Source organism: Bacillus rossius, chromosome 1 (genome assembly GCF_032445375.1).
Source record: "Bacillus rossius redtenbacheri isolate Brsri chromosome 1, Brsri_v3, whole genome shotgun sequence".
Classification (NCBI taxonomy): Eukaryota; Metazoa; Arthropoda; class Insecta; order Phasmatodea; family Bacillidae; genus Bacillus; species Bacillus rossius.
Genome location: NC_086330.1, coordinates 323641719 through 323662739, shown reverse-complemented (window position 1 = coordinate 323662739; position 21021 = coordinate 323641719). Strand labels below are relative to the sequence as shown.

General features: G+C 38.1%; 1 long non-coding RNA gene across 3 annotated transcripts in view; it reads left to right on the top strand.

Annotated features, from left to right (window-relative positions):
- The window catches only part of LOC134527986 (uncharacterized), a 286580-nt gene that overhangs the window by 179715 nt on the left and 85844 nt on the right, over positions 1–21021 (top strand). For 2 of the 3 annotated variants that reach the window (XR_010074331.1, XR_010074330.1), the window contains one exon: positions 9752–9816. This is a non-coding gene — a long non-coding RNA (uncharacterized LOC134527986). Of the gene's footprint in view, positions 1–9751; positions 9817–14879; positions 17458–21021 lie in introns of those variants that run through there. The other variant, XR_010074329.1, reaches the window with a different exon arrangement.

Below are 21021 nucleotides of genomic sequence, written 5' to 3'. Positions count from 1 at the left end.
ACGCGGCCCAGAGACGCTTCCGGTAATCAGCCGGATGAGAATGGAGATGGCTGGCGCGGGGGTGGGGGTAGGCGCCGGCGCTCCTCAGACGGGATGCGGGCCGCCCAGGGCTCGCTCGGAGGCTGGGCACAGGTGGCAGCTGGCCGTCTCGTGGTACCTGCGCCGAGCCTGCAGGTCACGGACACTTGTATCGCTGCTCCGTGTTGGAAGCGCAATGGCATGACTGCAATACAATTAAATATAACATCGTGTAAACTGTTGTGTGATAGCCGTCTTTGTTGCATATAAGTACTTTACGTGAGTTGTCAGCAGACTGTTTTCAAAAACCACAGAATATTAACAAATATAATTTATTTTTATTTAATTTACAAATTGTTTCATGGTATTTTTAATACTTTTTAAAGACTTATTTTTTGTTACTACATAACATGTTGCGTATCTTATCTATTGGTAACAGTACAGAACGTATGATAAAAAAATGTAAATATAATAATATTAATTGGTGTTAGTCTGGCCTTCGGATAAGTTTTAAGAAAATCTTACTTACGAAAAGGGTGAATTTGGCAATCGTTATTCTAAACAATCACGTTACACACAACTGCAACACCAGCGCGACAAAATTCGCATTTGCGGAGTACTCTCCGGTTGGAAAGATTTTTCTGTTTCCATTGCTTTGCGGCCGCGATCTTACTAAATTGAACTTTTGAGTGGTTTGACTGGTGTAGAGTCGCTGTGGTAAAGAAAGTTTGGACCCTGATATAGTACCAGTGGCATCTATAACAAGTTGTAATACAGGGTGTCCATAAAGTCCCATTACCATTACGTACTGTTACTACAACCAAACAGGAAGAAATGAACGGTGGCGGTTTTCACCATTATGTTCCACGCGTCCCAAAGTTTGTTTTATAATCACACCATCTCAATGTGAGCCCCTTTTGTTGCCCTCAGGATGTCCAGACGATACTCGATCTCCGCCCACGTAAGGCCAAGGATAGCAGCATTGGCGCTTTCGATACGTTCTGTGATCCGTAATTTCAGTGTCCTTTGTTAGGTACTGGAGTAGCGTACACGTAATATTTGACGTAACCCCACAAAACAAAAAGTCTAACGGTGTTACATCTGGAGAGCGAGGAGGCCATGCAACTGGTCCGTCACGGCCGACCCATCTGTTTGGAAACATTTCATCAAGAGCACTTCTAACATTATGGCTCCAATGAGGTGGTGCCCCATCTTGTTGGAAAATTATGTTTGGTCGCAACTCCTCAATCTGAGGAAAAACGAACAATTGCAGCATGTCCAGATAAGTGTCTCCCGTTATGGTTTTTTCTGAGAGAAAAAAAAGGTCCGATCACTCTGTCGTGCATGAGTCCACACCAAACATTGACCTTTGGACTGTCACGAATGATTTCACGGATTTTGTGTGGGTGTTCTGACCCCCATATTCTAACATTGTGGCGGTTGACGTGGCCGCTTACATGGAAGGTTGATTCGTCAGAAAAAAAGAACTTTCTTAAGATAGCCCCTGTCTTCATCAAGTGCGTTAAGCATGTAGCAGGTAAAGTCATAACGCCGACGGGGGTCATCTGGCTGCAGAGCCTGGGTAAGTTGGTCTTTGTAGGCGAAAAGGCTTAAATGTTTATGAAGCACACTGTGCCCTGTTGAACGTGGCATTTGCTGTTCCCTTGATGCACGACGAACAGATTTGCGGGAGCTTCGAACAAATGTGGTTCGAACATGTTCGATTGTTTCTTCTGAAACACCAGGTCGTCCACTACGAGGTAAGTCATGAACACTACCCGACTCTGTAAAGTTTTTAACCCATCTCAGGATGCTTGGCTTGCTAGGGGATGCAGTTCCATATTGACGCCGATAACGTCTTTGCACTGTGATCGGCGACTGGGTCTCCGCATACCACATCACACACTGAGCTTTCTGATGTGGTGTTGCCATAATGTGTCGTCATTCCTGAAACAAAAGAAAAGCTGGTACACACAAAAACTATGGACCTTCCCCAGCATTTCAGTAAAAACCACAACCGTTTATCTCTTCCCGTTTGGTTGTAGTAACATCATGTAATGGTAACGGGACTTTATGGACACCTGTAATATACTGAGTGGCAATAAAAATATACGTATGGCTGTTACTGTTTGATAAATCCTGCACAGGAAATATTTTTCTGTACTTTTACAAAAGATTCCTTTTGATACCAATTGTTTGTAATACTACAAATGTACAACACGTAGCTATGGTTATTTTTGCATATATTAAATAATTTTTTCGAGATAATATTGTGTATTTCATTCAAACATGTTTTTTAACCATGGAAAAGATACTCTGATATTCAACCATTTAACTTTATTTATTTATTTTTATGCTTATAACCTCTATTATAACTCCCCGTACAGGGAGGGAACTATATGGTTCCCTCAGAAATAATAGTAGTAATGCCGTAAACCCTCTCGCAGCTCCACCTTAATAATGATTTAATTCTTTTTTGTTTATGAGTTACGTCGTTTTTCCCCCAAAGAAAGTTACCATCTGCTCTTGTGTATCAGGTTGTTGTTTCATTGTTTGATATTTAACCACCCCGTTACAATTATAATACGAAACCACTTTGTAAAAGTATTGTAATTTTATTCATATATTACATGATAAAAGTATAGTATTTTGAGGACGGAAAGAAGATAGGTATGAAGAAAAAATTGAACAAGTAAACGTCAGAGTTTATCAGTGTTGAATTTTTTAATTTACTTTATTTCCTCTAATATTTTTATTTTAATATTTTTCCTCGAAGTTCGAAATTTCGAATACTAAAGATTTGATGGAATTGGAGGATTTGATTGGCCCATCCCTAATATTTACCAACAATTATCTAATAGCTGTAAAAAAAAATACGCAAATGTTCACAATTATAATCATTTGCGTGAAGTTTTACAGCTTGAAACTAACGACTAGTAAATATCTGGTGAGATAATGTGTAACCTAAAAACAAAATTCAAGAGAGATATCGGAATAAATTGACAGGAAATTTACTTAATTAGTAGTAATTACAAGAAAATGAAGTGAATAACTTGACCTGCTAGACCGTGTAAGGTTGAGTTTTTGCCACGTTTTTTGAATGATTCTTGCAATGGGGAATATTGACTTGAGGATTTAACAGAACAAGATGAATATAAAAACACACATAAAACAAGTCAAATAAGGCCGACGTCAAATGTAAAAGTATAAGACAGCAGAGAGAATTCATTGGAAGAAATTAGCCACAATAATATCACAGCACAGACGAACACAGTGGGCTAACAACGACGACAGTTGAAAAACCCCAGTAAAACGGACATACTACTACTTTAGACAACACATCCACAGACAGAGAAACCCAACGACGATACTAAACAGATAATCTGGATAACACATAAATAATACAGTGACGCACATGCGAACTCAGTGATTAAAATTTAACATGTATTCTGGTAACACAATAACGACAGCACAGACGAAAAGTTTGGCTAAAAAAATACTAAGTTGTACAAGACGTTGATTTTTTTTCTTTTCAAACCTTTAAGTTCAGCCAAAACTTGGAGGAAGTTAAATTTTAGCCACAACTCTTTATTTCATTAGCGTGATAAGACACCTGTGACTAAAATATTATCGGGGTCACCTAGAAAGAAATTCGCACGCTCACACACGCGTACACATATGCACCTACACTCAAAAACGATGTTTTTTTTTTTCAGTACTCGTACGGAATCATGCAAACAGGTTGTATGCAGCAACTTATCTTGCTAGTTTTATCATATATTATAAATTTAAATTTTTAAATTTACGGAAACAGCATTTAATTCATTACCGCACAAATATCGTTATACTTATAATACTTAAGGGGCCCGCCTCGTCAGGGGTGTATGTGTGTTAGTGAGGCGGGATGATAAGCGCGACGCTCGCTGGTATTTCCAGAGCGGTATAGCCTCTAAGCGCAAGGCTCTGAACTGGCGCGCAGTCTTCTCGTCGTCACAGGAAAACTGTGAAATTTGAGCGGTGACCGTAACATTATATGCCGGAGAAATGAAGATAAAGGTGTTGTGCAAGTCCCTTAAGTGCTTTCAAGAATCTGTACTGATTGTTTTATGCCTAAAAATTACTCTGAAAACACGCGTTTTAGCCATTTTAACGCTTCTAAAAATACAGTTTAAAAACTTAATCCGAAATTAAAAGTACATTTCGGCCCTCAGCGAACTCTTAAATGCTATTCGTAAATAGGCCCCACTCGGATATCTTGAGTAGTTTTGAAATCGCGTTGTTTTGCCTGAAGCTCTGCACACCGTGTGTGTGACCAGGTAGGCGGAGCCCTTAAGACGCATCTCTAAACGTGGAATACATCCCCAAGACATACCAGTTGTAACGTTTCGCCAACCGAGATCCATTCCGTACAAAAAGTCAGTAGTGGTCCCAGACTTTGCGGGACACTGGGCGGTTTTTTAATTTCAATGAATGCCCTCCACCGTGAAATTCTAAGGGAAAAAAATACTCTTTCAAATCACATATTTTAACTCAACCAGTAACTTAAATTTCGACGATTGTTAACTTATTTTAGGTTATATTGGTATTCTTTCCTGATAAATTACCCTCAGATCAGTTTTATGAATGCTTACTGTAGAATCGCGTCATTATACGTAGCAGTATTTTTTTTTTTTGTGATACGAAATAATAAATTGAAATAGGTATTGACCAGAACATTAAGTTAAAGATAATAAAAAATTGGTTGTCTGTAAAGTCGGTTTACGGACGATAGTTTAACGTGACAACGTCATTAGAAAACATTGATGAAATGATTGCGTACGTTTATGAATAAAATTGAATAATTTTTATTGAATTATCACTATTTTGTATGGATACAAAAAAGGAGTGAAATGAAATCTACAATTTAATTTATAAATTTACTTTTATTGCACTCATTAATTCAAATAGGTTTATTACTTTCACGAAGAGATTATTTTAACTATTACTTTTATACATGTTTGCTATTTAACTTCTTCCAATCTGTGTTATTCTGTTAAGGATAGGACGATGATAGGAAAAGTAGGAAACGAATGGGAGTGTTTCAAGTTTAATGTGCCTCGAAAAAGTCAAACCGATGGTTGTTCCAATCGAGTGGAAGAGAGAGAATAGATGCGACGCAAGCGTACAATGAGCGTAACGGGGCACAGCGTAGCGGGACAATGTGCGTTACGGGACATCTTTTCGTGCGTGCAGCTGGCGTTCATCGATTTATTAGACGTTGTCACGTCAAAATATGATTTTACTTTTCCCATTAATATCTGTGTTTGCAACTGAGCACTGGTCGAGCAAACTGATGTAAAGCACCAGTGCTGCACGGCCCAGCGCTCGCCGCGAGTGCAGCGCCGCTGCAGGCGCCGTGACGCAACGCGCAGCCCCAGACGGCAGGCGGGGTCGTGAGAGCGCGGCTCGCCATTGTGGCCGGCCCCTCGAATACATTACCTCCTCCGCGATTGTCGTCTCACTTTCACCCTCTCGCACGCCGCTTTCTCGGCTCTGCTGTCATCTGGGCCTGTGCCCTAACCGTCTCACTAGTGCATCCCTTGTTTTTAAGGGATCCGTTTCCGATCTGTTGTCCAAATCCCCGCGCGTGCGCAGAGCTCACTTTTTCCTTGATATCGTCCAGACGGCGGAACCGCGTTCTGGCGACATTAACTCGTATATCCGACCCTTTCGTGATCATCGGGGGACGTACCAAGCGTGTTGGTGTACGAAATTATCATGGAATACATTTAGTACACATTAGTGGTTATAAAAATAAATAATTGCAGCTTAAAAAGTACTTGAAATTAGGACGGTGACTCTATTTTTATGCGATGGTGCTGCTATCTCTAGGATTTTTGCCGTAACAATCGTATCGATGGTTGCGAAACGTCCGCTAGAATTCGTTGAAACCAGTTTCTAGCCTCTCGCAGGGCACCGTTTATTAAAACGGGTGCCGATTGGTTTCCTTGCTGGGATTCGGTTTGGACACGTTCTAGAATACGGTCCGCGAGTTAGGTTACGGTTGTATCCCAACAAGGCAGTGCTCATTCGTTACCTTACCTGAACTTCCTGGAATAACGACCCTAAGCACCATACTTACATCCCTTTAATTTTTTGTCACAAAATCTTTAGCAGATATTAACTAACAGTTATGCGAATCATGTAAAAAATCGCGCAAATTATAACAATAATTACGAACGCTTGCGTGACTTTTTACACCCATTATATAACACTTTGTGAATATCTGTTAAACAGAGAAGGCAATACCTATATATTGTTAAAATTTACAAAAAAAAATTAACGTGTCTTAACTGAAATGTTGCATTTTTTAAAGTTTTTTTTGTTAGTTACAGATATCTGTATTCGATTTGAAGAACGAAATTTGAAAATATATAATGAAACGGCTCCGATAAAAGCGAAATAGACTCGAAAAGAAACCAAACCCTGGCTTTGGACCTAATTTACATGAATTTGATTAAAATACTACCTACCCAGCTTGTTATAATTCATCAGACAGTTAATACTATAAGTTTCCCTTTGTCTTTGTAAACTTTGTTTCGCGCTACCCGCCACAGATGGCAGTACTGTGGTTGTTACACATTTCCGTTTCTTGACTTCCGTCGCATTCATGAAATTACCCCCACCAAATGCTGTATACCGAGAGTTAAAATGTTACACATCATCAAGAATAACTGCTTACCCAATCATGTGCAACGCCGTCTAAATTATGTTTAACCCGCGGCCCGCGCGCCGGATTATTTTTTGCGGCGTGCGGACAATGTGTCGGCGATCATTATTTTTCTTACAACTACCACAAGCACGAGGCGGACTACGTTTAGGAAAGGCGTTTGGTGGCACCTTTGTGACGGTTATCATCTATTCCTTGGTATCATGTCGCGTGAATGAGGCTTTACAGATTAAAATGTAAACTAGCATTTAATGTTGAAACAACATGTTAAAGAAACATGTGAAACAGATTCTCCATGAATTACAGCAATGTAGTACTTGCTTGATAGCCTTTGTGAGGTTAGAAACGGAAACGCTCTATCCGCAAAACCTTTTGGAACGAACTACAGTTAAAGAAATGCCTGAAGACGGGAAAAGATCTCAAAGAGCGAATTGTCGCAATTGTTGTCTTAGGAACCCTACTGTGTTCGACTGTGCTGTCGTCGTTTTGGTGGCCCAGAAAATCGCTTTTGTCACCTCGCTGGGTTCGCCTTTGCGTCTCTGTCACTATCCGTTAAGTATCATTGTTGGGTTCGTATGTTTGTCGCTGTGTTATCCAATGTGGTTTTTGTCTGTATGTACTGTCGTTGTTCCTATTTTCTCGTCTTTGTTCGCCCACTGTGTCCGTCTGTGCTTTGATCATGTTTTGACTTAATTCCCTCCACGTAATTTTCTGTGCTGTCTTAGATTTTTAATTTTTTGAAATTGGCTGATTTTTGTTTGTTTTCTGTGTGTTTACATTTTCATGTTTTCTATATTAATTTTTGTCAATTATTGAGGTTTCTTATGACATACAGTGTAACCAGCAATGGCGTATGGCCAAAAAAAATCTTAAATCAATCTTCATCATAGCTAGATGCATTTACCGACCTATGTTACCTTACTGACATTTATTATTTACCCGGCGTTTCCCGGGCCAATCATGTCATGACATAAGGAACAGCACTACCGAGTTTCAATACTGTAGGACATACGCTTGAAAAACGGGAAATTTTGAGTTTATAGTCCATTGATTGCACAACCTCGGAGCATCAAGACTATACGCATCAGCAAAATCGGGACGTTAATCTTCAGCTTCATTTTGTGGGAAGGCAGGTAACCCCTAGGCAAGTCATTACGGACGTACCAACAAAGCGCGTTACAAATTCAAGGCAACGCCGACTATTAACGAAGTTCTAAACTAAACTGTTATTAGCGCCTTTAGTTCGCTAGCAGTCGCGAGCCTCTCTAAGTGCATGGGTTTCGCCAAGGAGAAGAATAGGATGTTGCCATACCCATGGAGTTATGAATTGCCAGGAGACGGCATGTGGCGTAGGTGAAGTCACTTTTTAACCTCGCCATCGCCATATTGTATACGCCCAAAACATTGCGGAAATGGTGCTTGATGACGTCTGACGATGGTTAGATGAATTAGAATCTCCGTCGTTAAAAACAGTCACTTTTATAATAAAAAAAGTGATTTAAAACTGTTTCCACAATGAAAACACTACACTTCAGCCAATGTTTTGGCCGTTTAATGAATATGGTGCAAAAAATAGCTGAAGGGAAAAAAAGGCTTCACGGAGTTAGCATGTAATCATGCTGACATGACCACCTCCTGGCCATATCTTACCATATTACCGTGTGGCGGACATAGAGAAATTACACAAACTCACTGTTTGTGTGACTTTGACCTACCTCCTATGATTTTCTATTATAAAACTGAATTTACCCCTTTTTAAATCCTTTAGGGATGGAATTTCATAACTTAATGTAGCCTATGACACTCTCTTGCCTATAAACTTTCGAAATAAGAAAAAAAAAATCACATTGATCCGTTGCTTCGAAGCTGCGTGAAAGGACAAACAGACAAAAACACTTTTTCATTTATAATATTAGTAGGGTTTAGTAGGCATTTACATATGAAGGTTATTACTTACGACTGCGGGCTACCTAAGAACAAATTTGTGCATTGCCTTTTTTAACCAAGTAAAAACATTTAAAAGGAAACTATTTTTTGAGGAGACGGACTTATCTTACTTTCCGGTTCCATCCCAGTGCGAACACTCTATAAAGATCTCTGATCTAAGGTCGGTTTTTGTTGCGCGTTTTCAAGATTGTAAATTTAATGAGAAATGTTTCAACATAAAATCCATTTTTCGTTATTGGTTTGGACGTATTCAGTGAACGTTAATGAACTACATCGTAATCCACATTTGAAAGATAAAATTATGAATGCAGGTATTTTGACATTTTACTTGAAATACACCGAGAAAGAACCATTCCTAAACTTCGTAAATCTGCATCTTAAAAACTGAAATTTCAAGTCAAACTAAGTAACCGGTGGACTTACTTCAATTAGGAAAATTCCCTTCGAATGTTTTCATCAGACATAAAAGCAAATATCAATGAATTAAAAAAAAATTAAAAAATCAAAAAAATCTGAGGCGAGTATCCCATTCAAATTAAAACAAACCGAACTTCATACATACTAACGACCCATTATGACTTTTGCTAGCATAGATAAACACTTAGCTAAATTTTTATGTTCAAAAGTAACTCACTCTAAAATGTAACAACTATGACATGTGGTATTTTAGCAAATCACGTAGTGAGGTGGCGCAATAATAAGACATTGGCCTTCGAATAGTGGCCCGGGCAGGCTGATTTAGGTATTCTATGGTTTTCTGAATTCTCTCCAGGGTAGTTCCTTACTTGAGGCCATGGTATATTTTCCTAATCCTTCCCCAAAATCCCAGATTAGTCTCCTTGTCTAATGACCTTGCTGTCAATGAGACGCTAGATAATTCAAATGTTTAAACGTAAATATTTATAATTATTATATAAAATTGTTTAGCGTTAAATTTTAGAATGTATTTTGTGAAAAGTAAATGGAAAATACGTAAACTCAGTGGTGTTACCATGCATCACAACTCATCATCATGATCATTATCATCAGTAATGTAAACATCTAATCGGTAACTAATAATAGTGTATTTTTTGACAGGCGTGATACCGAGTCGTCATTAACGGCGCCGTCGAGTCCACCAGGTCCCACAAGCTCCTGAAGCTGTAAGTATATACTGTTTCTTTTGTAGAGTAGTCAGTGGTGCTAAAGTAGCTTGGTTTGATTCGCACATAACGTAACTAGTGTGTTAATGCTTTACTTGCATGTGGTTCTGTATATTAATTTTTAATCAAGGCAACGTGAAAAATATAAACATAGCGTATCTGCGTTTAACAAAACATTTCTTGGCGTCAGTAATTTTTTGAAATATATATGTAGGTATATATTCTTTCTCTAAAAGTAATAATTCGGTTTACAACCGGTCAAGTTTTGAAATGGAACAATACAAGCTTGCAGCAAGAATAAATTAAGAATAGAGTAATAACTTTTTTTACGTCCCTTAAAATCAGCTTTGCAAATAATCTCTGCCCGTAAACGCAGAATAAATGGACTGTTTCTGGAATAATTCCGTCACTTGGCTTTGCTTGGCTCTTGCATTGAAATACGTTACACTTTGTCTTACAATCAGAAAAACTATTTATAATAAAAATGACATATTTACAACAATATTCACGTGATCGATGATGGAACGCCAATAGAGCTATTCCAATGGTAGATTCTGTATGCGACAGAAGGATACGCATGGAGCTGGAAGAAAATCTTAAACAGGAGTTCCGCTAATTGAAACGCGAACCAACTATAAGGTAAGGTATTAATGTTTAAACACTACATCTGGCACAAAGTCCGAGGTGGGCGTGATCGCTAACACGCGGGAAGCCTACAGTTCATAAGGATGAGCCACACCCGAATAGTTCCGAAAGTCTCCGAAGTTTGCCGATCGCTCGTGAAAAAATACCATATTGCAGGGATTTATATATTTTACGGCCATGGAGTATTTTAAGTAACGCTAACGTAACCTAATCAAACCATCATTTTAATTACGATGACAAAACCTAACCTAACCTAACCTAACCTACCCTACCCTCCCGGGATAAAAATAAAAAGCTATTAAGTATTTATTGCACTGACCGAACCTAACCTAACCTAACCTTTTACCTCGGTTAACTTCGGAACTGTTCGTGTAGTAATTGTGGCTTTCATCTCTATCCCTAACGCGTCACTCCTATGGGGCGAGCGTGGTGGGTTAGAGCTAAGCAACCCTGCAAGATGAGGTTCCCAAGTGGTTAGGAGCCCACTATAATATTGAAGGTCACTTCGCTTTGAGTCTCTGTGCATAACCGTGCGACGCGACGTGAAACGTTATCAAATCAAACCTTTATCTGGGAATATTATATGTCAAGCGGATTTTGCAAATGCATGATGCATTGGAAACATATACAATATTGACAATATTGGAAGAGTTATCTGTCCTAGGATTTATATAATCTGATATTTTTGTTTTGAGCGACTTGCTTATTCAGGAATTTATTTGTGTTAGTGAGGCGGGATGATAAGAGCGACTCTCGCTGGTAACTTCTAGCGCGGGTTCGCCTGTAAGCGCAAGGCTGTGAACTGGGGCGCAGTTTTTTTGTCGTGCATAGTGCAACTATAATATTCGAGCGGTAACCATAATATTATATTGCAGAGAAATTATAACAAAGGTGTATTGCAAGTACTTTGAGTAATTTCAAGAATCTCTACTGGATGTTTCATGCCTAAACATTATTCTGAAAACAAACGTTTGAGCCATTTTCACTCTTCTGAAAATACTGTTTCAAAACGAAATAAGGAAACCGAACTACGCCCGTAGCGTATTCTTTAATGCTTTTCGTAAACAGATACCACTCTGATCAGTTTCTAAATCGCGTGGGTTTTTTCTGAAGATCTGCACACCGTATGCGTGCCCAGATAGGCGGGAGCCTTAAGTGCCATTTTTGTGAGAAGTTATGTGTTGAAGAACATTCTGTACTATCCGATGAAGCTGATCTAGAGTAAACGTTTACACACAGCAAGCTTCATAGTATAAAATTAATCTCAAGACCCATAGTACTAATGAGTAATTTGCTGGTGAACTAAGTAACGATTACATCACATTGTAGAAACAGTGATTCTTCCTTGAGCACTATACATGGATGTAGAATTGTTGGCACACACATGAAGCTTCCGGAGACACGGGCTTCACTTGGGAATGTGTTTTGTTACGTGTGATTATATTCGTACGCACCTTTGCGGATTTGTATTTCCAATATTTCAAGTCATTCCATGGGTTCAGCATGATTTATTGGACATTCTGAAATCCGCAAACTAAAACAATCTAAAACAATAGTGTCCATAAACTTGACTATATTTTGGACGTTCGTATCCTAGGGGAGTCTTGAGTAATAAAGGATGTTTCGCTGATAATATTCTTCAAAGTTGCTGTGTTTAACGACTTCGTGTTCAATGACTAGCATTGTAAATAATGCCCCAAACATATAATCTGGTCTTTAGGTTCTTGATTGATAATTCTGTTAACTACAATGAACTTTCGAAAGAAAGGAAAAAGAGTTATGAAAGTCCCCATTTCTGTATAATTTCAACCCTTGGTAGTAAAAGCATGGCATGCGCGGATGTCGTATCGAAGTCTCCGAACTGGTCTTTGATATCAGAGCAGTTTCTTTTTGTCACGCAGTCACCAAACGTTCATTACGTTGTATGGCGGAGGTATTTCCGGTGTACTGAATCCCCCTAGTGATCGCTCCTTCCCCCTTGGCAATAATATAATTCTACCTTTATTTATGTGGTTCGGTTTGTCCTTCACGCAGAGTTCTTTTGGGGCCTGGCCCTTTTACCGACGGCCGTCTTACTCGTTTCTGCCGCGGATAAAGTGGCGCGCAGGGCTCATTGCGGCGGGACACGCGAGGCGCTCTTGCTGGCTGTCGGCGGCACCGGTGTCAGCCTCGGTCAGCCGGGCTTCCTTCCAGTCGCTCGCCGGGCACACAGAAGAAACCTTCCTTCTTCAAACGATTCATGCATTTTTGAATTTTCAATTGACACAAGTTCCTGGACATACTTCATTGCAGTTTTGTACAGTTCGCCACGGAAACAAAATCATGAATGCAAAATAAGAATTTAAAAAAATTTTTTAAAAAAAACCATAAACCCACAGAGAACAAGCCTTAATCAGCTGATGTAAAACAGATAAACCAACGATGAACCTGAACAGGTATTATGGACAACACAACGACGATAGCACAGACTAACCCATTAAAACCTAAATATCAGACAGCACAAGAATTCTTTGGAATTAATATATTCAGCACATTGGGCTAACAAAGACGATAACAGTAAATGCAGACAGACAACAAAACCTGGACAACGCATCAAATAAAAGAACACAACGATGAATATAAACGGACTTTATGGACAACACAACGAGGAAAACACCGACGAACACAGTAGGTTTTTCAATTACAAAACTGTTGCGACGTGTCGGAACTGGCATCTGTTCCCGTCATCGGGCATAAACGGTTTGCTGCGTTGGCAAGGTTTTGTTGTTTGTCTGCATTTACTGTTATTGTTGAAACAGTCTCGTCTTTGTTTAGCCCACTGTATTCGTCTGTGCTGTTATTATTTTTTTTGTTAACTAAATTACTTACACGGAAAAAAGCGTAAAGCTTAAGAAATTCGTTAATTGTTACGGTGAAATTCGGTTGAAATTGCTTGTGCTGTAACATTTCACCATTGCATCATCCAAAATAACAACGTACTACTGTGACCACTGATATTTTGCAAATTTGTTCCCAACTTCGGTTGGGGGGGGGGGGGGGATCCAATTCCCTCCAGCGTACGCCACTGATACAAGGGAACAGTAGTAAATATTTTACATATCTTTCTTATTTGTACAAATCAGGGTCATTTGTTGTAAAATATAAAAAAAATCGTCCTTGTAAAGTTACAAAAGTTTCCAAAGATTTTTTTTTGTACTAGTACAATACTATTCTTGCTGTAGTCACGTGACTCGTGGTGGTTGGTTGGCGTGAGGGACCCTCGTGACCTTGGCGAGCCTCTGGTTCTCATATTTGGGACGAGTTTTTTTTTTGGCACTGAACAATCTGCTTGCGAGTCGTCCTGGCGAATCGCCTTTTGTCGCGGTTTTTTCTAACGAACACAAGGCGTTCTGATTCCATCGGAACGGCGTCGTTTGCTGTGTTCTTTGATTTTATTTCTGCTCGCGAACCTCCAAGCTCCATCGTCTTGTTTATCTTCACGGGTCTATTGATTTTGTTCCATAGTTTTGTATTTAATAATGGAGTGGTCAAAAACGAAATCCTAAACAAAAGGGCCAATAAAAATTAAATTAAAACAAGATTTCTAGAGGGAAAAGGTGCTGATATTAATATACCTGCGGACCAAAATAGAGTAATTTTCCTGACGTGATGACATGATTCAAGTACACGAACCGGTGGCTGACAAAATGATTGCTGGTGGTTCGCGGCTGCTTCGTTCATTTCCTCTGGATCGCACAAATGGTTGGGCTCGCAAACGTATACGCACCTCGCGTCTCACTGCAACTGCCACGCTGTTAAAAATGTTCGCCTTAAATTTACTAAGAACGCTGGTTACAAATCGTCAAGGGATCTTCGTGAATTTATCGTGAACTTTGTAAATTTGCGGGTAGTAAGTTCACTTGTTTTGGAAATGAATCCACAAAGTTAATCTTGGTATGCAAGCAAATAATTCAAAAGCTGGTAACGACTACTGAAAAACACCATTGTTTCTTCCACGTGTGTGTTTATCATGTTTATACCGAAGACAGAACTCGGAAGTCGAAATACGGCGTAGTTTACACTAAGATCGAGTTATCTGACATTACTGAGAATTATTGTTGGAAGGTCCGTAAATTGACTGTTCATTCTAACAGTGCAGATAATGGCACCGAGGTGGTGACCCGACTGTTCGGAGCGCGCCTTTACCGGGGAGGCCCCGTCGTCGAGGCAGGGGTGGCTCCAGCAAGTGTGCTCCAGTAGCCTAGCCAAGACGTTTGATTTTGAAGGGACCCAGTCGATGCGGAACATTCAAATGTCGTTGCTTTAAATATATCACAGCCTAATTGCTAACTGGCAGGAAAATCTCTGCTTAAATATTAATTATATCTCAATTTACTCTATTGAAGTATAAATTAATGTTTGTACATATGATGTTTCAGAATCCGTGGTTCATATGTTAGTACGTGATAGAACACAACTAGAAAAGCACAAATCACCCAAAAGGTATGTTCTGAACTCAACCGGTGAGGCGCTAGAGGGCGCTTTCCAGTGAACGATATATACGACCAGTTGACAGCAACCCACGTCATTCGCGCTGTGTATCTCCAAGGAGACGGATGCGCACACTTATCAAGGGAAGGCCGCCATACAGCACATGCACGGGCTTAGCGAGGGAAGCACGGGCGTCACTGCCGGTGGCCGCAGTTCGTAGCAGTCGTTGCGACGTGTGTTGTACGCAGTTGGAGGTGGTTGAATAAAGCAGTTTCCTTAAATTCATCGATGTCCTGTCATTCCGTCTCGTTTTATCTTGTTTTTCGTAATTAGAACGTACCGCTCTCCAGAGCTTCACCGGGTGATTTCCGAACATATATTTTATTGTGACTTCGCGGGATAGCTGTGGACTATTATTTCATACCGTAGAACCACGAATTTGTATGTTCTGTGAAATCTCTTTTTGACGCTTGAATGATGTTATTTTAACAAAGATTATCTTGAATCACAAGATAATACCCTTGTATTATTAATGTTCAAAGATTTGTACGTGTTACATATATAATTGCGACCTCTTAGGTGCCTAATTGTATCTTAATGCGTGATTAACTGTTAGTTTTTACTTTTAGCCGGCCGCTGTCTCTGTGCCGTTGTTCTGCAAGTAAAAAATAAAGTTGGCGTGCAGTGTTTTTGTATTGCTGCGAGCAACTGTGTAACTTGAGTTTTAGTGCCTCAAAATAAGAAAAGTTTTACCGTTTACAATAATATTGCAATATTCTGTAATCTTAGTTATTTTACATAAAAACACTTTTAAAAAGCGTTTTTTTTAGCCAGTTGAACGTTCATTTAAATCTACATGAAGAGCGAGCAGTACCTAAAGAAACTGACATACATTCTGTTAAAAACCAGTCTGACACCGTAACAAATTAACTAATTTCTAAAGCTTTACTCTTTTGTGCAACAGAAATTCAAGAAATATTACAACTAAGTATTTCTTTGCTACGCGCTTCAGACACCCGAAAAAAAGCTACAGAAACGCGTGTGTGTTGTATTTTCATTATAGTACTTAAGCGGTATGCCTTGTTCATCGCTTAAAAGCAGGTTTGTACGTACGGCTAGATTTAGATTTTCGCCAATGTATTCCCGTTTGGTAGTATGTTACGATGTATTGTGCAGCTAAATCCTTGTAAATATCAGAGCGTCAAATAGATGGTAACCGAATTGCCATAATGTACCTTTAGGCCTATTTGGGAGCAATAATAAGTTTCATATCTGAACCGTCACTTATAATCAGCGCAGATTAGCAACATTACAAATTATTTTCGATTAATGGCAGTATTTTTTCTTCTCGATTATTATTTTTTACTTTTAGAAGAAAACTACAAATTAAAATGTAATGTTCTTTGTATAAGTTTGTTCTTAGATTATACCAAACACTTTTACGGTACCTAATGCAAAGGTTTAGAAAACTTGGCGAACGTGTTATGAATAACGAAGCATATTAATTATTAATTCTTCAAATTAATATAAAAATTAACGTGAATAAAATCTTACAGAATATACGGAAATGTAGGTATATAGAAAATGTACTGGACCCTGAGTCAAAATGTACAAAAGCATATCTGGTCTCCATATTTTCAAAATACATGAATGTTTAGCACTGTTTGAAGCTTTAGAAGTAAAAGACGAACATTGTAGAAGCAACATTTCCTGTGAAAACCAGAAGTGATGGTTCTTATTGCAATATAAATATGATATTTACATAATATTTACGTATAAAAACCCACGTTTTAGATTAATAGTCTTGAAAAAAAGTCAAACTTGCTAGAAAACTGATAATTTTCGTATTTATAAATATATAGGTATCAAATTGTCTCCTCTTATATTTTAACGCTGTGGCTATGGTACAGGGACTGACTGCTTTCATTTTGGTTCTAGTGCAAATTAAACCCACATATAAAAAAATTAACTCGATTTTGTTACAAAAAAAAGTACTAGCATCGTCACAATGATAAAACTTTGGTTTTTTGCAATTTTGAATTCCTAATTTATGAAATTATAGTAAAAAAAATTACAAAATAGGTGTTTAAAAAAACACTGAGAAGATATTTTTAGCATTACTTTTTTTTTTAAATTGTACATAAGTGATGCCTGCCAGCAATTCTGTTTTACTGGTTGTGCTGGAGATAAAGGCGGCTCCAGGACTTCTCGGGAGGGACTGTCGTACAAAGAAACGATGAAGCTGAAAAACATGACTTTAATCAAGTCTCAGATTTTCCTTGTAATATTTATAAATTCATGTTCTCAAATAATGAACCCAAATAGCTTCATAAACTTGTCTTTCATCAGAAATTGTAACACATGAATTCAAGAGTTTAAGTGAACATAAATATACCCACCAAAAAAAAAAAATCCCTTTCGGCACAGTCTACAGGCGTATGTAGATTTCTAAGTACCTATTTATTCTGCAAATATTTAGGAAACTTCTGGAAAATTTTAAGAACTTCATGTTCGTAATATATTTATGTTGTCCAGTATTACAAAATGATCGATTAAATATTTGCTCATTTACCTTGCAGTGAAAATATTACGAATATTTTTTGCTCAATGTATCCAGCAATGAATAGCTTAGAACGAATTTCATTTTATATGCCAACTAAAGTAAATATTTTTTTTTGACCTTCAAACACAATTTTTTTCATCTCTTGCATTCATAACGTGATCGCATAAAAATTTGCTTTGCACCAAGGTTTAAGAAAGTATTAAGATGGTTTAAAATAAATTCAAACGAATTTGATACAATTTTTTTTTTAAATTTTAAACTATATTTTTACGGTGGTAATTCGTTTCATCAAAAATTGTTTCAACCAAAGTTTTAGATGAAGTTTATGATTCATACAATAAATTATAACGAATATATATATATTATATCTAAAAAAAAAAGTTATAATTTTTTTTTTTACTTTCAAACGTTATTTCCAACTCTTGTAGTAATTGTTGGCCAGAGAGTTAATTTTTTTTTACTTCCAACCCTTGTAATCTTCCACCCCTTTCAGTTATTCTTGGTCGTATAGAAAATTATTTCAGCAGATAGTTTTAGATAATATTTATACGCTTTACAAACAATTCTAACGGATTTAATATTGTGCATATTAAGGGAGTTATCAATTTTTTTGTTTTTCAACCCCTGTTATTTTCCATCCCTTGCAGTAGGCCTAATGTTTGGTCGTATACAAAATTATTTCAGCAGACAGTTTTAGATAATATTCGTACGCTTTACAAACAATTCGAACGGATTTAATAGTGTGCATATTAAGGGAGTTATCAATTTTTTTGTTTTTCAACCCCTGTTGTTTTCCAACCCTTGCAGTAGGCCTAATGTTTGGTCATAAAAAAATTATTTCGGACGAAAGTTGTAAATAATATGTTTAGGTTTTACAATAAAAAGGAATGGATTTAATAGTGTACAAGAAAAGTATTTTATTAAGTTTTTTTTTATTTTACCCCTTTATTTTTTCAACCCCCTGCAACAATGGCTCGTCTTATCAAAAATAGTTTCAGATAAAAGTTTTAGAAAAATTTATTAGATTTACAGAAAATTTGAACGGATTTGATAGTGTACTTACTAAGGGAGTTATGAATTTATTAAAATTCTATTCCTTGTGTTTTCAACCCTTTGCAGCAATGGTTCGTCTAATCAAATATTGTTTCAAACAAAAGTTTTAGGTAACAATTATAAGATAAATACAAAATTTTCTCGAATTCGATGTTGTTCCTATGAAGGGAGTTATGATTATTTGTCCTCCAACTCTTGTTTTTTCCAACCCCTTGCTGTTATGGTAGGTCGTAATACAAACTTATTCAGAATTTTTTTTTGGTATTACTCCTACAAGTTATAATACATTCCAACGGATGTGATATTTTCCATATATGGAATTTTCAGGGATTTTTTTTTTAAAACCTTTCCCATGTCTACCCTTTTGGTCATATATTGGCCATCAACGAACTAGACAGATATTTCCACTATTGGATTTTATGTATCAGATTGGAAGTGATTTGTGAATAATTGCGACAGTTATCTTGTCAACACAATTGTGATATATATAGACACTCGTAAATGTGTGTGTGTGTCCACACACACATACACACACACACTTTCGAGTTGACAATGGTTTTGGGGTCTATGGACCATGAAACGAAACTATATAAAAATTTTCCTCGTGTCGGACCATGGTAACGGCTACAATAAATGGGTAATATTTCTTTTAAATCTACCTAAAACAATGAAGATCAAGTTCGGGCTCTGTAGAGGCTATCGCCGTGCCTGGCTGCAGCAGGCAGCCGCTCTGTTATGTGTCGGGATGCGTCTTGCGTGGGTGCCCGCCTTATACGCGTGGTTTGTGCGTTAGGTTGGAGGGGGGAGGCAATATACTTGTTGCGGTGCCGCGGGGCTCGTCGTAAACTCGTCAGGCGCGCGGCCGTATAAAGCAGCCTAGCGTACCCTCGGTGGGAGCGTTCCCATTGCCTTCCTTGTCCGACTACCAACACTCGTTCTGCGACACGAGATCACCGCAGGAAGAAGCTGCGTGATTACGAACACAGCAATTTTCGTTTAACTTCAGATTTTGATGACGTTCCGTCGGTATATACCGTGACCTTCGAGTATTAACGCACATTTCAGACGGTATTTGTCGCACCGCTTCTACGTTATATACAACGCGTGTATCAGTTTGTGGCGTGTATCAGTTTGTGGCGTGACACGAATAAGAGGTTAGCGATGTATTTTAACTATAATAACTATTGAATAATATTACATTTTAGCGGTACGAAATTCTTTTCACCATAACTGGAACTTTCAAATAGCCAAGCCTATTTACAATGAAGTTTTAACGTTAAAACAATATTGAGGTTAGGAACTGTTACAATAGTATTTTTATCTACGGATTTTATGTATGCTATGTCAATACATAGGTATTGTAACATTGACGACTTAATTTTATTTTACTCCATATTTAAATTAAATAACTTTCAAACAAATCACCGATAGTTTAAATGCCTAAAATAATTTATTTTTAATTATGTAGGTATATGTAATTTATCAGTGAAACAAATCTTTCATACTTCACTGGCAGTTGTTTGTTTAACACACATTAGTTATTCAGTGGTTGCTGGCCCTTTGACGTCATTGATTTATACCGTGGCTCACAAGTTGCACGGATCATCAGGAAACATTCACCGCATGTTTGTCCAAATGCGACACGTGTTTCGGAGTAACGTGCAGAATGTCGCAAGTCTCCGCGAGAGTCCGTGATCAGCCCCCCCCCCCCCCCTCCCCGGGGGCTCGCAGATGACGTGTGTGTCCACCCCCGTCGTGGCACGGGGCCGAGACGGCAGTTTCCTTTCAGGCATTGCTTGTATCTTGTTTTACGATAACTTGAGGTTTCCGTTTCATACGCATGCGGTTCAAATATTTCGATTTAATCAAAATGAAGCTGTTTATTGATTCAACTACTTGCCCTGTTTTTTTTTTGTAAAAAAAATTACGTTCTCTTATAATTTGGTTTATTTACCGACATTTCAACTGCCATAAAATATAGTTTTAATGATTGAAAACGTAATAAAAAAATTGCTGCTTTAGGTTGCTATTGTCTTTTAAATAACCAAATATCGTTTCTGAAAAGTAACTAGATATTTTGCATTGCGCGTATGTGGGTTTGCCACAAAATCACTAAAGCAATTAGGCTGTAATATATTTTAAAGTCATAGAGTATTTTAAATAACGCTAACCTAACCAACCTTTATTATAGTTACGATAACATAACCTCCCCGAAAAAATAAAGAACTTCTATTTATTACTCAGGTCAAACCTAACCTTATACTTCGGTAAACTTCGTAACTGTTCGGGTTGTGGTTGTGGCTTTCATCCATGTGAACTGTAGGCTATCGGTCTTAACGGGTCAATGCTAGCGACTGTATTCGCCATAAACTCGCTCCAGGAGAGCGACGAAAGAAGCCAGCGACTAGCTTCAAAGAAGCACCGTGTAAAACATCATTTACTGGTTAAATTTGTCTACTTCAAAACTTGGTAGC